This window comes from Anabrus simplex, chromosome 2 (assembly GCF_040414725.1).
Source record: "Anabrus simplex isolate iqAnaSimp1 chromosome 2, ASM4041472v1, whole genome shotgun sequence".
NCBI classification, from domain to species: Eukaryota; Metazoa; Arthropoda; class Insecta; order Orthoptera; family Tettigoniidae; genus Anabrus; species Anabrus simplex.
Genome location: NC_090266.1, coordinates 377,393,624 through 377,406,353, shown reverse-complemented (window position 1 = coordinate 377,406,353; position 12,730 = coordinate 377,393,624). Strand labels below are relative to the sequence as shown.

Sequence of the window (12,730 nt, the reverse complement as noted above, 5' to 3'; positions counted from 1 at the left end):
GCTTGTTCTATTTCTTCCTTTTTATTAGACATCAATGTTATTTTCTTACAGAGTTTTAAGTACAACAACGTAAGCATAATTCAGGATTTTAATGGACTGGTACCTCGAAGACCAACGTGTTTGACATAGTTTTTAAGGTTACCAAAAATTCCCATTTCAAAGAATATTCTGACTGATTCAAGTTTGTGGGTTACTGTAGTCACGTCCTAGTTCGTGAACCATGGGCAACAGCTGAGTGGCCTAGTAAGTGGTCCTGAGAGTCGGGATACTAGTTGCTATGGAATGGGAGTGGGCATCTCAGACATATTCTGAGTCGTGGCCCTCCTTGTGCTCAGGCGGCTAGGACTATACAATTCTCCGGTGGTCCATAACCCGTTAGAGGAGAGATCCTCACTTGGACTATGTGCAAGTAGGGCAGCATCCTGCTTCATGAATTTACCGAGCTCAGAACACTTTAAGCAAGCCTCGGACCTATGGGAGTAATGGAGTCCCACTCCCATTTGAAAGGCGAGGGACTCCTTGGAAACAACTTGGTGAACGAAATCGAATTCGATGGGGAGCTATCAATATTAATGGGGCTTATGGAAGAAAGAAGGTAGAACTGGCTGAGTCAGCAAAGAGGATGCATCTGAATGTGCTAGGAGTAAGTGATATTCGGGTAAGGGGAGATAATGAGGAAGAGATAGGAGATTATAAAGTGTACTTGACGGGTGTTAGAAAGGGAAGGGCAGAGTCTGGGGTAGGGCTCTTTATCAGGAATACCATTGCACGCAACATAGTTTCTGTTAGGCATGTAAATGAGCGAATGATGTGGGTAGATTTGTTAGTTGGAGAAATTAGGACAAGAATTGTGTCCGTGTATTCACCATGTGAGGGTGCAGATGAGGACGAAGTTGTCAAGTTTTATGAAGCATTGAGTGACATCGTGGTCAGGGTCAACAGCAAGGATAGAATAGTGCTAATGGGCGATTTCAATGCGAGAGTTGGGAATAGAACTGAAGGATATGAAAGGGTGATTGGTAAATGTGGGGAAGATATGGAAGCTAATGGGAATGGGAAGCGTTTGCTCGACTTCTGTGCTAGTATGGGTTTAGCTGTTACGAATACATTCTTCAAGCATAAGGCTATTCACCGCTACACATGGGAGGCTAGGGGTACCAGATCCATAATAGACTATATCTTAACAGACTTTGAATTCAGGAAATCTATTAGGAATGTATGAGTTTTTCGCGGATTTTTCGATGATACAGACCACTATCTGATCTGTAGTGAACTAAGTATCTCTAGGCCTAGGGTAGAGAAAGTGAAATCTGTCTGCAAACGAATAAGGGTAGAAAATCTCCAGGACGAGGAAATTAGATAGAAGTACATGGATATGATTAGTGAGAAGTTTTGAACAGTAGACAGTAAGCAGGTTCAGGATATAGAAAGTGAATGGGTGGCATACAGGAATGCTGTAGTAGAAACAGCAAGGGAATGCCTGGGAACAACTGTGTGTAAAGATGGGAAAAGGCGAACATCTTGGTGGAATGATGAAGTGAGAGCAGCCTGTAAACGTAAAAAGAAGGCTTATCAGAAATGGCTCCAAACAAGGGCCGAGGCAGACAGGGATTGGTACGTAGATGAAAAAAACAGAGCGAAACAAATAGTTGTTGAATCCAAAAAGAAGTCATGGGAAGATTTTGGTAATAATCTGGAAAGGCTAGGTCAAGCAGCAGGGAAACCTTTCTGGACAGTAATAAAGAATCTTAGGAAGGGAGGAAAAAAGGAAATGAACAGTGTTTTGAGTAATTCAGGTGAACTCATAATAGATCCCAGGGAATCACTGGAGAGGTGGAGGGAATATTTTGAACATCTTCTCAATGTAAAAGGAAATCATCCTGGTGGTGTTGCAGACAGCCAAGCTCATGGGGAGGAGGAAAATGATGTTGGTGAAATTATGCTTGAGGAAGTGGAAAGGATAGTAAATAAACTCCATTGTCATAAGGCAGCAGGAATAGATGAAATTAGACCTGAAATGGTAAAGTATAGTGGGAAGGCAGGGATGAAATGGCTTCATAGAGTAGTAAAATTAGCGTGGAGTGTTGGTAAGGTACCTTCAGATTGGACAAAAGCAGTAATTGCACCTATCTATAAGCAAGGGAACAGGAAGGATTGCAACAACTATCGACGTATCTCATTGATTAGTATACCAGGCAAAGTATTCACTGGCATCTTGCAAGGGAGGGTGCGATCAATCGTTGAGAGGAAGTTGGATGAAAACCAGTGTGGTTTCAGACCACAGAGAGGCTGTCAGGATCAGATTTTCAGTATGCGCCAGGTAACTGAAAAATGCTACGAGAGGAATAGGCAGTTGTGTTTATGTTTCGTAGATCTAGAGAAAGCATATGACAGGGTACCGAGGGAAAAGATGTTCGCCATACTGGGGGACTATGGAATTAAATGTAGATTATTAAAATCAATCAAAGGCATTTATGTTGACAATAGGGCTTCAGTGAGAATTGATGGTAGAATGAGTTCTTGGTTCAGGGTAGTTACAGGAGTTAGACAAGGCTGTAATCTTTCACCTTTGCTGTTTGTAGTTTACATGGATCATCTGCTGAAAGGTATAAAGTGGCAGGGAGGGATTCAGTTAGGTGGAAATGTAGTAAGCAGTTTGGCCTATGCTGACGACTTGGTCTTAATGGCAGACTGTGCCGAAAGCCTGCAGTCTAATATCTTGGAACTTGAAAATAAGTGCAATGAGTATGGTATTAAAATTAGCCTCTCGAAGACTAAATTGATGTCAGTAGGTAAGAAATTCCACAGAATTGAATGTCAGGTTGGTGATACAAAGCTAGAACAGGTCGATAATTTCAAGTATTTAGGTTGTGTGTTCTCCCAGGATGGTAATATAGTAAGTGAGATTGAATCAAGGTGTAGTAAAGCTAATGCAGTGAGCTCGCAGTTGCGATCAGCAGTATTCTGTAAGAAGAAAGTCAGCTCCCAGACGAAACTATCTTTACATCGGTCTGTTTTCAGACCAACTTTGCTTTACGGGAGCGAAAGCTGGGTGGATTCAGGATATCTTATTCATAAGTTAGAAGTAACAGACATGAAAGTAGCGAGAATGATTGCTGGTACAAACAGGTGGGAACAATGGCAGGAGGGTACTCGGAATGAGGAGATAAAGGCTAATTTAGGAATGAACTCGATGGATGAAGCTGTACGCATAAACCGGCTTCGGTGGTGGGGTCATGTGAGGTGAATGGAGGAGGATAGGTTACCTAGGAGAATAATGGACTCTGTTATGGAGGGTAAGAGAAGTAGAGGGAGACCAAGACGACGATGGTTAGACTCGGTTTCTAACGATTTAAAGATAAGAGGTATAGAACTAAATGAGGCCACAACACTAGTTGCAAAACGAGGATTGTGGCGACGTTTAGTAAATTTTCAGAGGCTTGCAGACTGAACGCTGAAAGGCATAACAGTCTATAATGATAATGTATGTATGTATGTATGTATGTATGTATGTATGTAAGAAAAGATACAACATTTCCACTGTGTCACAAAAAGACGTAACCTCTTGAATTCCACATAAAGCATTGTTAAGTATTAAATTTAAATTATATGCTGCACAATGTACCAACTTTGCAGTTCCTGTCTTTGTTGAATTCTCATTTTGACACCTTTAAATATTGGCACAACCAGAATACTCCTGACAACAGCATTTACCTTTCATCTATTGCACTGAATATTTCCTTCCCCATTCTTAATACAGTCTGATCTTGTATTTTGCTCAAACCTAAGAAGCTTTTATTGATTTTGATATCATAACGCTTTCCATTTACATCATGTGAAACGGTAATGTAGCTAAATAGCTAAGGTAATTGATCTCAATTTGTTATGTGCTGTGTTGTGTCTGTAATAACAGAAAAGAAAGGGCAGCTTCAATGTTGTTAATAATTTCTTTTTCAACTGCATAAGATAGAACACTTATTAACTCAGTTTGAATTGAAAGGCTACTTTTGAGTGAATATTGGCTTATTTATGAGATGACATAACACAGGCTTCAACTTTGCAAGCAGGTCGATTACTTACAATTTCCGCTGCTTGATTTCCCAATTTCATCCCCATGTTCCCAAAAAGCTATATTGTTGGATGCCTTTGTTCATGACACATTCACAATACACCCAAGGACCTGTTTACATTTAATCACTTTCCTTTAGCTCTGAATTTATAATGGCATCAGCTGTGCTTTTCTTATGCTACGAATTAAGAACAACGCATGTGTTCAAATGTACATAACTAATTTTGTGTCTCACAATACTTTTTGTTATCCATGTTCAATCTTGCCTCCAAGCTGAAAACTATTTCTGTATTCCGGTTTACAATAAATGGAGTCAATTTTAGACAAGTAACACAACCATCCTCTCCAAATTCTTTGCTCTATCAATGGGAACTTTTCAAAATATTTAGTGAAAAATGATCTGATATCCTGTTTAGCATCTTTAAGTAAAGGACCCACAGATTGGTATAGATTGTGTCTGAAAAATAACTTTTTTAGTTTCATTGTCTGCATCTAATTCATAATCTGTACGATCATTTGAATACTGCCTGATATCAACAGGCCTGATTATATTTATGGCAATTTTGTCATAATCTCCATTTTCATTCTCACAATTACTGTCTATTTCTAAATCAGTTGTTTCACAAACATTAGAAATTGGAGGAGAAAAAAGATTACTTATTTTCATTAATTCGTATGTTGCTTTTTCTAACTGTTGCTTCTTTTTGTGTGTGTACCACTTAGATGTTTGTACTTAACTTCTGGTTTTGTTTTCTGGAAACTGCAGAACTATAGGTTCTAACAGCGAAGCCTCAGTTATAATTATTTATCTGATTACAACATAGAAAAATATACGAGAATTAAATCGAAAACTCTTCAGATATACTGTAGTTTGAAAAATATCATACTGCACAACTGATATGCCTATTATTAACTTTGTGCCAAGACAGCTCGCTAAGAACTGAGCTGACTGACTGTTACTACACCAACTTGTTATTGGCATTATACACTGTTGTCGAATAAATGTGTGACAAAAGTTAAATGATCACTACACATTTAGAAAGTACAATTTTCTAACTAAAATATTATATTTTGGTATCAATTTCCATTGCTGTCATTATTTCAACATAATTTGGTGCAGTTCTTTAGTGAGGAGTGCCCCAGTGTTACAGGAGATGGCAAGGGCAAGCATTGCTTATAGTTGCCCTGTGTTACGCTCAATAACTGCTGCCAGATTCAACCACATGGCAATTCCTCTATGTACAAATTGCAAAAACAAACTATTTCAACTGATTCTACAAAATCGTGATGATCTGACCTTCTGGCCATTTCCGTGAAGGGTGACATTAGGCTCCGTAACTATTCTTAAATTATTTTCTTCTTTTGAGGGGAGTGTGCAGGGCTCCCTAAAGGCTAAGGCCAGCCTGTCCCTAACGTTATGCCCCTGACACTGGTCGACCAAGAAATAAAAGTTGGCCATTTTCTAAATTTAAAAAAATGTCAGTTCCAAGTAAATACGGGTCAAGTAACATAAATACGACATCAGAACGCTTATTTTAGCTCCTAGTTTTAAGATATTTGTATTTATTGATCTCAACTCCATGCACTCTTTCTTTTCTTACAATTTGCTTTACGTTGCACCGACACAGATAGGTCTTATGGCGACGATGGGACAGGAAAGGCCTAGGAATGGGAAGGAAGCGGCCGTGGCCTTATTTAAGGTACAGCCCCGGCATTTGCCTGTTGTGAAAATGGGAAACCACAGAAAAACATCTTCAGGGCTGCCGACTGTGGGATTCAAACCCACTATCTCCTGGGTGCGAGCTCACAGCTGCGCACCCCTAAGCACACGGCCAACTGACCCGGTACAGATAGGTCTTATGGTGACGATGGGATAGGCCTAGGAGTGGAAATGAAGTGGCCATAGCCTTAATTAAGGTACAGCCCCAGCATTTGTCTGGAATGAAAATGGGAAACCACGGAAAACCACCTCTAGTGAGGCTCGAACTCACTATTTCCCAGATATAAGCTCACAGCTGCACGCCCCTAACTGCATGGCCCCATGCACTCTTATCCATTTACCTATTCACTAGAGCATGTATTTCTTTGATTTTTGTTTGTGTGTCACATAATAAACACAAAACACATACACAAGGGAAGATAATCATACATAATACACAAACTCAAGGATCACCAAAGGTGACATAAACAGATGGACAACAGGATGTGCAACATGCTGGACAACACTGCCAGGAACATAAACTGGAGGCACTTAGGCTGCTATTCATAAACATTCACTAATGCTGTCTTTGTCTAGACTAAAGTTAACCCAGAATTAGGCAGGACCAACTGTGGACCAAGAACATGTTATTTGGATTATCAGCATACTAAGAATGTCTAGAGATCATCCTTGCATACTGCTGCCAAGCATTCACCTGTGAGAATGCACAAAATTTGGAAAGCAGAGCATGGCCGACTTGATGCACCTCTCTAGCTAGCGGCGCAGTGTAGATCTGGTTGACCATGTTCCGATACGTCAGTAATAACTTGCATTCGTTTGCTATTCACATGTGAATCGCAAGGACTGGCAATGGACAGCGAAAAGATTCAGGAGATGAACTGGAGCTGAGAAGAAAAAATATTCCTCTGTTCATGTGTGGAGAAGAGATTACCAGCGGTGGAAAATAAATCTACTTCCACAAATTTGAATACAAAGAAGATATATTCAATTTTTTTTCAGTTTCTTGTAAACATAATTAGGCTAATATTACCTTTCCAGTTGATGATTTTACATTACTTATAAGTTCATAAAATAAACCTTTAAAACTGTTGGATAATTACATGTCTGTGTGTCTATATTATACATAACAGGCTGATATTGCAAACGTGACAGGCAGGATTACAAGGCTAGATTTCAAGCTGTAATTTAGGACTGCGTGAAAGAAGAAATATTTCTATCTTTTTAATATTATTATTAAAATATCAGTAGGTTTGTTGGTAAAATACTTACAAAGATGGGATGTTAAAAAGTCATAACTTCAGCAGTGGTTATATTGGTGCAGGCAATTGACAGAGAATTACAAATAGCAGTTCAACTGTTCCACCTATCACGAAAGTAATAACTTCTTTAAATAACGCAATACTGTTGTAAATTTTGTTTAAGGAAAGGATTTCAACAGAATATATAGTATTTCACTGGCGAAATAGTTAACAATCGTTGGGTTTTTATTGATTATTGTCCTCTTCTTATTAAAATATTGCATTGTTGGCTACAGTCGTGAACAAAGGGTGTAGTGTATCAAGAATATATATATAAAAATCAGCTGATTCTTGTATTCCGATCATTTGTAGTTCTGAGTAGGCAGTTAAATTATCCGTAATTTATATTTCACACCCTCGATCTCTCAGTATTCATGAGCGGTTACCTAATGATAATCCAAGTTCCCATACCCCAATAATTGCAATTCATGTCCTTGGCGTAGTTTTGACAGAAGTATTTTTGACAAATTATCGTAAACAACCTCATATTTTTCAGTATTTAAGAACACTTTTATTCTCCATCCTGCCGAGTAGGAAAATAATAGTAATACACCATCTGTAATAATCACATAACCACATTTCAGTTGAGAACTGTAGTGTAGATACGGTATCTTGCCTATTATATTCATGTGTGTCTTTGTGTACGGTAACCCTTTCGATACTTAAGCATTTAACCAAACGGCAGGTTTCATTACTATTACAGCATAGAAGGATACAGTAGTACTAACATTACTCTGTCTACACGTTTAACTTTGTTGGTAATCCTTGAGTAGTTCTTGCGAATTTCTAACTTTAGGTCTAATTGTAATTTTCATTTCTATTTGTGCTTAGTAATAAACTATTGTAATTAGGATAGGTCTGAACGTAGTTTAAAAACTATTGTGGTGTATTGTAGTAACTTGTTAGAAATTAGAGTGCTCATTCTATTTTTTTTTTAAGTAGTTTTGCGAATTTCAAACTTTAATTGTAATTTCCATTTCTAATTGTGCTTAGTAATAACCTGTTGTAATTAGGATACATCTGAACACAGTTCAAAATTATTGTTGTGTGTTATAGTATCTTATTAGAAATTAGTGCGTTTATTCTATTACTCTGAAATATTTGCGTAGTGTAGTACCAGTATCTGTAGTATCTGTGGTTTCTGTATTAACTCTCTTACTAGAATTCTGTTGTAGTAATTAGGGTAGACTTAACGGCAGTTTAGAATTGTGTATTTCTTGTGCATTATTCTTTGTTTTCAGTAATTAACAGCAATTTTCATCCTGTTAGGGTGTTGTAGGAAAAAATTGTACAAATAAGTAGTATGGTAGGGTAGTAGTAGCCTATATTAAATACCTTATTGTCGTGTGATCTTTGTGAACTAACTTAGACAATATTTCTTTCCTTTCATTTTTATTTTGCACAGAATAAGACATCTTTTTTTCCCCTTTTCTTTTCATTATTCAGTAACGAATGGCTAAAGAATGCAAGTGTAGGAACTGTGGGTGTGGCCAGGCATTAAGGAGTATGAGGGAGGAGTTGGAGAGTTTGAGGGAGATAATTAGGATACTCTCATAAGACAGGAAGGGAAGTAGGCCTCCCTCAAAAAATGTACAAGAAAAAGTAGGTGTAAGAGAGGGATGGGAAGGAAAGGGGGCAATTGTAGAAGACAGGTGGTCTAACGTTTTAAGAGGACGGAGATTGCAGGCTAAGGGCTCCATTCAGGTTCAGAATTCAGGACAGGTGTTTGTGAGAAATTGGTACGAGTCACTGCAGGTAGGACAACCAAGGGAAAATGAGGAACAGGGAACTGTTGCTGGGAAGTTTGGAAGTAAGACGAAGGGAAAAGGTAGGAAATGGAAATGTGGAGTAGTGGATAGGAAAAGACAGGTGGAACAGGGTCATGGGATAGAGAAAAGGGAGGAGGAAGTAGCTTCTGCAGCTGTTAGGAAAGACAGGACTGACCAGGAGGGGAGGGGATCAAATGAGGTGGGTAAGGTTGAGGCTCTGGTCATGGGGGATTCCATAGTTAGACATGTGGGGAAAGTGTGTGGAGGAAAGGGAACCAGGGTAGAGTGTTATCCAGGAATTAGGTTAAGGCAGATGTTGAGGAAAGTAGAAGAGAAGAAGGAGGGAAAGAAGAAGGTGGTAGTGTTTCACGTTGTTACTAACTACGTAAGACAAGCAGGTATAAGTACCAACATAGTTGGGGATGTGTGGGATCTGGTAAATGCAGCACGGGTGAAGTTTAAGGAAGCAGAGATTGTTATCAGTGGAATACTGTGTAGGAGGGATACTGAATGGAAGGTGATTGGGGATTCAAATGAGACGATGCAGTGGGTATGTGGGAAACTGGGAGTGAGATTTCTGTATCCTAATGGGTGGGTAGGAGATAGGGATCTGCGCTCAGATGGCCTTCATTTAAACCGCAGTGGTACATATAAGTTGGGAAATTTGTATAGAACGGTTATAGGGAGGTACATTCAGGGAAGCGGGGTGGCCTAGGGAGCGGTGATAAGGGAACAGGGAACTGGAAGTCAAGTAGGGATGACATAAAAATGTTAGTGCTGAAATGTAGAGGTATTGTAAAGAAAGGAATAGAATTAAGTAATTTAATAGATATATATTCACCAGATATTGTAATAGGAGTTGAATCATAGCTGAGAAATGATATAATGGATGCAGAAATTTTCTCATGGAACTTGAGTGCGTATTGTAGAGATAGGATAGGAATGGTAGGCGGGGGAGTATTCATTCTGGTGAAAGAAGAATTTGTAAGCTACGAAAAAGTTTAAGATGACAAACATGACATTTTAGGTGTAAGGCTCATTTCTAAAGATAATAGGCAACTTGATTTCTTTGGAGTGTACAGACCAGGAAGGGGTAGCGCTGACGCTGATTCAGAATTATTCGATAAGATAATCAGCATGTGGGAACCGATAAGGAAAGGAACGTGATTATGGCGGGTGATCTCAATTTATTAAAATTATAAAATTCTTTTATTAACAACCACCTACTCAATACAGTACAATATAATAAACTCATTGAATTATAAAATAATCATGAGGTGTCTTAAAGAATGGCTTAAATAACGGAACATGTTTCGTTCGGCATTGCGAATATCTTCAGCCGTTAATGTACAAAGACTAGGTCAGGGCCCTGAACTTTAGTGATAAAAATTGTTAAAAGAATAACAATGTCGTAGTAAAAAGTAATATGATAACATTAGACTTAATTAGTAACAGTATGTACAGATCAACAGCGAGAATTTGTGGTGAAATACATTGAACGATGGCAGTCTGTGAAGTTAAAAACAATCATGGGGTTGTTAAAGTAAAAAAAACAAAAATAGATATTGTAGACATTTAAAATATACGTCAATGCATGAAGCGTGGATTAATTATTGACGTTGGAGTTCTTACAATTGTGCAAAAACAAAAGTTGAATTAGAGTTAATTGAATAGTACGAGTCAAATAGAACCAGTCAAAAGGCGCATGACGACGTAACCAAGGTTGATATGACGTGATCTCCGGTAATTGCGAATTCTGTAGGAGAGAGAATCACAATGCCAGAAGGAGATACAAGTTAAACTAGTCCACATTCACGCACTAGCAATAAAATTAAAAACGTATACAACGTAGAACATCAATGATGAACTCATTAAAGAGTAACTGTGATCTTGAATATAGGGAGAGTTCAGGCAATCCGTAGATGAATGAAGCAGATTATGGCACAATTGGAGTTTGAAATCTGGAATGAAAGAAAAGGGAGGAAAATGAAGTTATGTTGTAAAGGAGAATGAAGAAGGAGAAAAGAAAAACTTGAAAGAGGAGGCTTACCCTTGGGACTAGTGTGAGGTGTCCGCTATCGTTGGCTGCGTGAAGCAAACTGGCAAGTAGCTTTATTGCTGCTTCTAGTGTTGTATGTATGTATACGTAGAGGCGGGGAGTGAGTCATGTGAGGCGGAGGGGCGACCGATTCTTTGGGCGGGTCGGATGTTCGTGGAGGGGGTGTCGCATGAAAGGACGGTAGAGCAGTAGCTGTTGGTACAGAGGAAATATTATTAGCGGTTGTATAATTAAAAATTCTCATAAAGTTATTATTATTTATATTGAAAAGAGAGAGTAGTTCTGGAATTTTTTCGATTATTGGACTTTTAATTTCTGAAGTATCATTTAAATTTTGATTTCTATTAAAATACTGGTCAAAGAATAAGTAAATGTTCTCAAACTCTGTCATAAGTTTACTTTTATTGACGTATTTCAAGATTTGAAGGTCTCTTTCAATTGTTGTAAAACTGTGACCAGTTTCTTCCATATGGGTGCTCATGGCGGAATACTTTTTATGTTTCGAAGCGTTGTAGTGTTCAAGGTATCTGGTCAAAAAGCTACGTCCGGTCTGTCCGATATAAGAAAAACCACAATGGGTGCATTTAAGCCTATAGATACCAGAGTTTGAGAATTTTTTGTGGTTAATGTTAACTATATTTGAATTGAATATATTACGGTTCGTATATCGGGTTCTATAAGCGATATTAATATCGTATTTCTTTAGAGGGTTAGTAACTTGAAATAGGCCTGGGTTCGTGTAGGTAAAGGGAGCATATTTCGTTTTCTTAGGCTTGTCCGGAATCAGTTTTGTTGCGGTTTTTAATTTTATCTTGTTGATGATTTTATTAATCATCAAGGAATTATAGCCATTAATTCTAGCCAAATCCTTGATATAGTTTAGTTCTTTTTTGCGATTTTCAGTTGTAACAATACAACGCTTCGAAACATAAAAGTATTCCGCCGTGAGCACCCATATGGAAGAAACTGGTCACAGTTTTAAGACAATTGAAAGAGACCATCAAATCGTGAAATACGTCAATAAAAGTAAACTTATGACAGAGTTTGAGAACATTTACATATTCTTAGACCAGTATTTTAATAGAAATCAAAATTTAAATGATACTTCAGAAATTAAAAGTCCAATAATCGAAAAAATTCCAGAACTACTCTCTCTTTCAATATAAATAATAATAACTTTATGAGAATTTTTAATTATACAACCGCTAATAATATTTCCTCTGTACCAACAGCTACTGCTCTACCGTCCTTTCATGCGACACCCCCTCCACGAACATCCGACCCGCCCAAAGAATCGGTCGCCCCTCCGCCTCACATGACTCACTCCCCGCCTCTACGTACACATACATACAACACTAGAAGCAGCAATGAAGCTACTCACCAGTTTGCTTCACGCAGCCAACGATAGCGGACACCTCACACTAGTCCCAAGGGTAAGCCTCCTCTTTCAAGTTTTTCTTTTCTCCTTCTTCATTCTCCTTTACAACATAACTTCATTTTCCTCCCTTTTCTTTCATTCCAGATTTCAAACTCCAATTGTGCCATAATCTGCTTCATTCATCTACGGATTGCCTGAACTCTCCCTATATTCAAGATCACAGTTACTCTTTAATGAGTTCATCATTGATGTTCTACGTTGTATACGTTTTTAATTTTATTGCTAGTGCGTGAATGTGGACTAGTTCAACTTGTATCTCCTTCTGGCATTGTGATTCTCTCTCCTACAGAATTCGCAATTACCGGAGATCACGTCATATCAACCTTGGTTACGTCGTCATGCGCCTTTTGACTGGTTCTATTTGACTCGTACTATTC

General features: G+C 38.4%; 1 protein-coding gene across 5 annotated transcripts in view; it reads right to left on the bottom strand.

The window, feature by feature from the left end:
* Drep4 (DNA fragmentation factor-related protein 4) overlaps positions 1–12,730 on the bottom strand; it is a 247,298-nt gene that overhangs the window by 84,499 nt on the left and 150,069 nt on the right. The gene's annotated exons all lie outside the window — the stretch shown is intronic.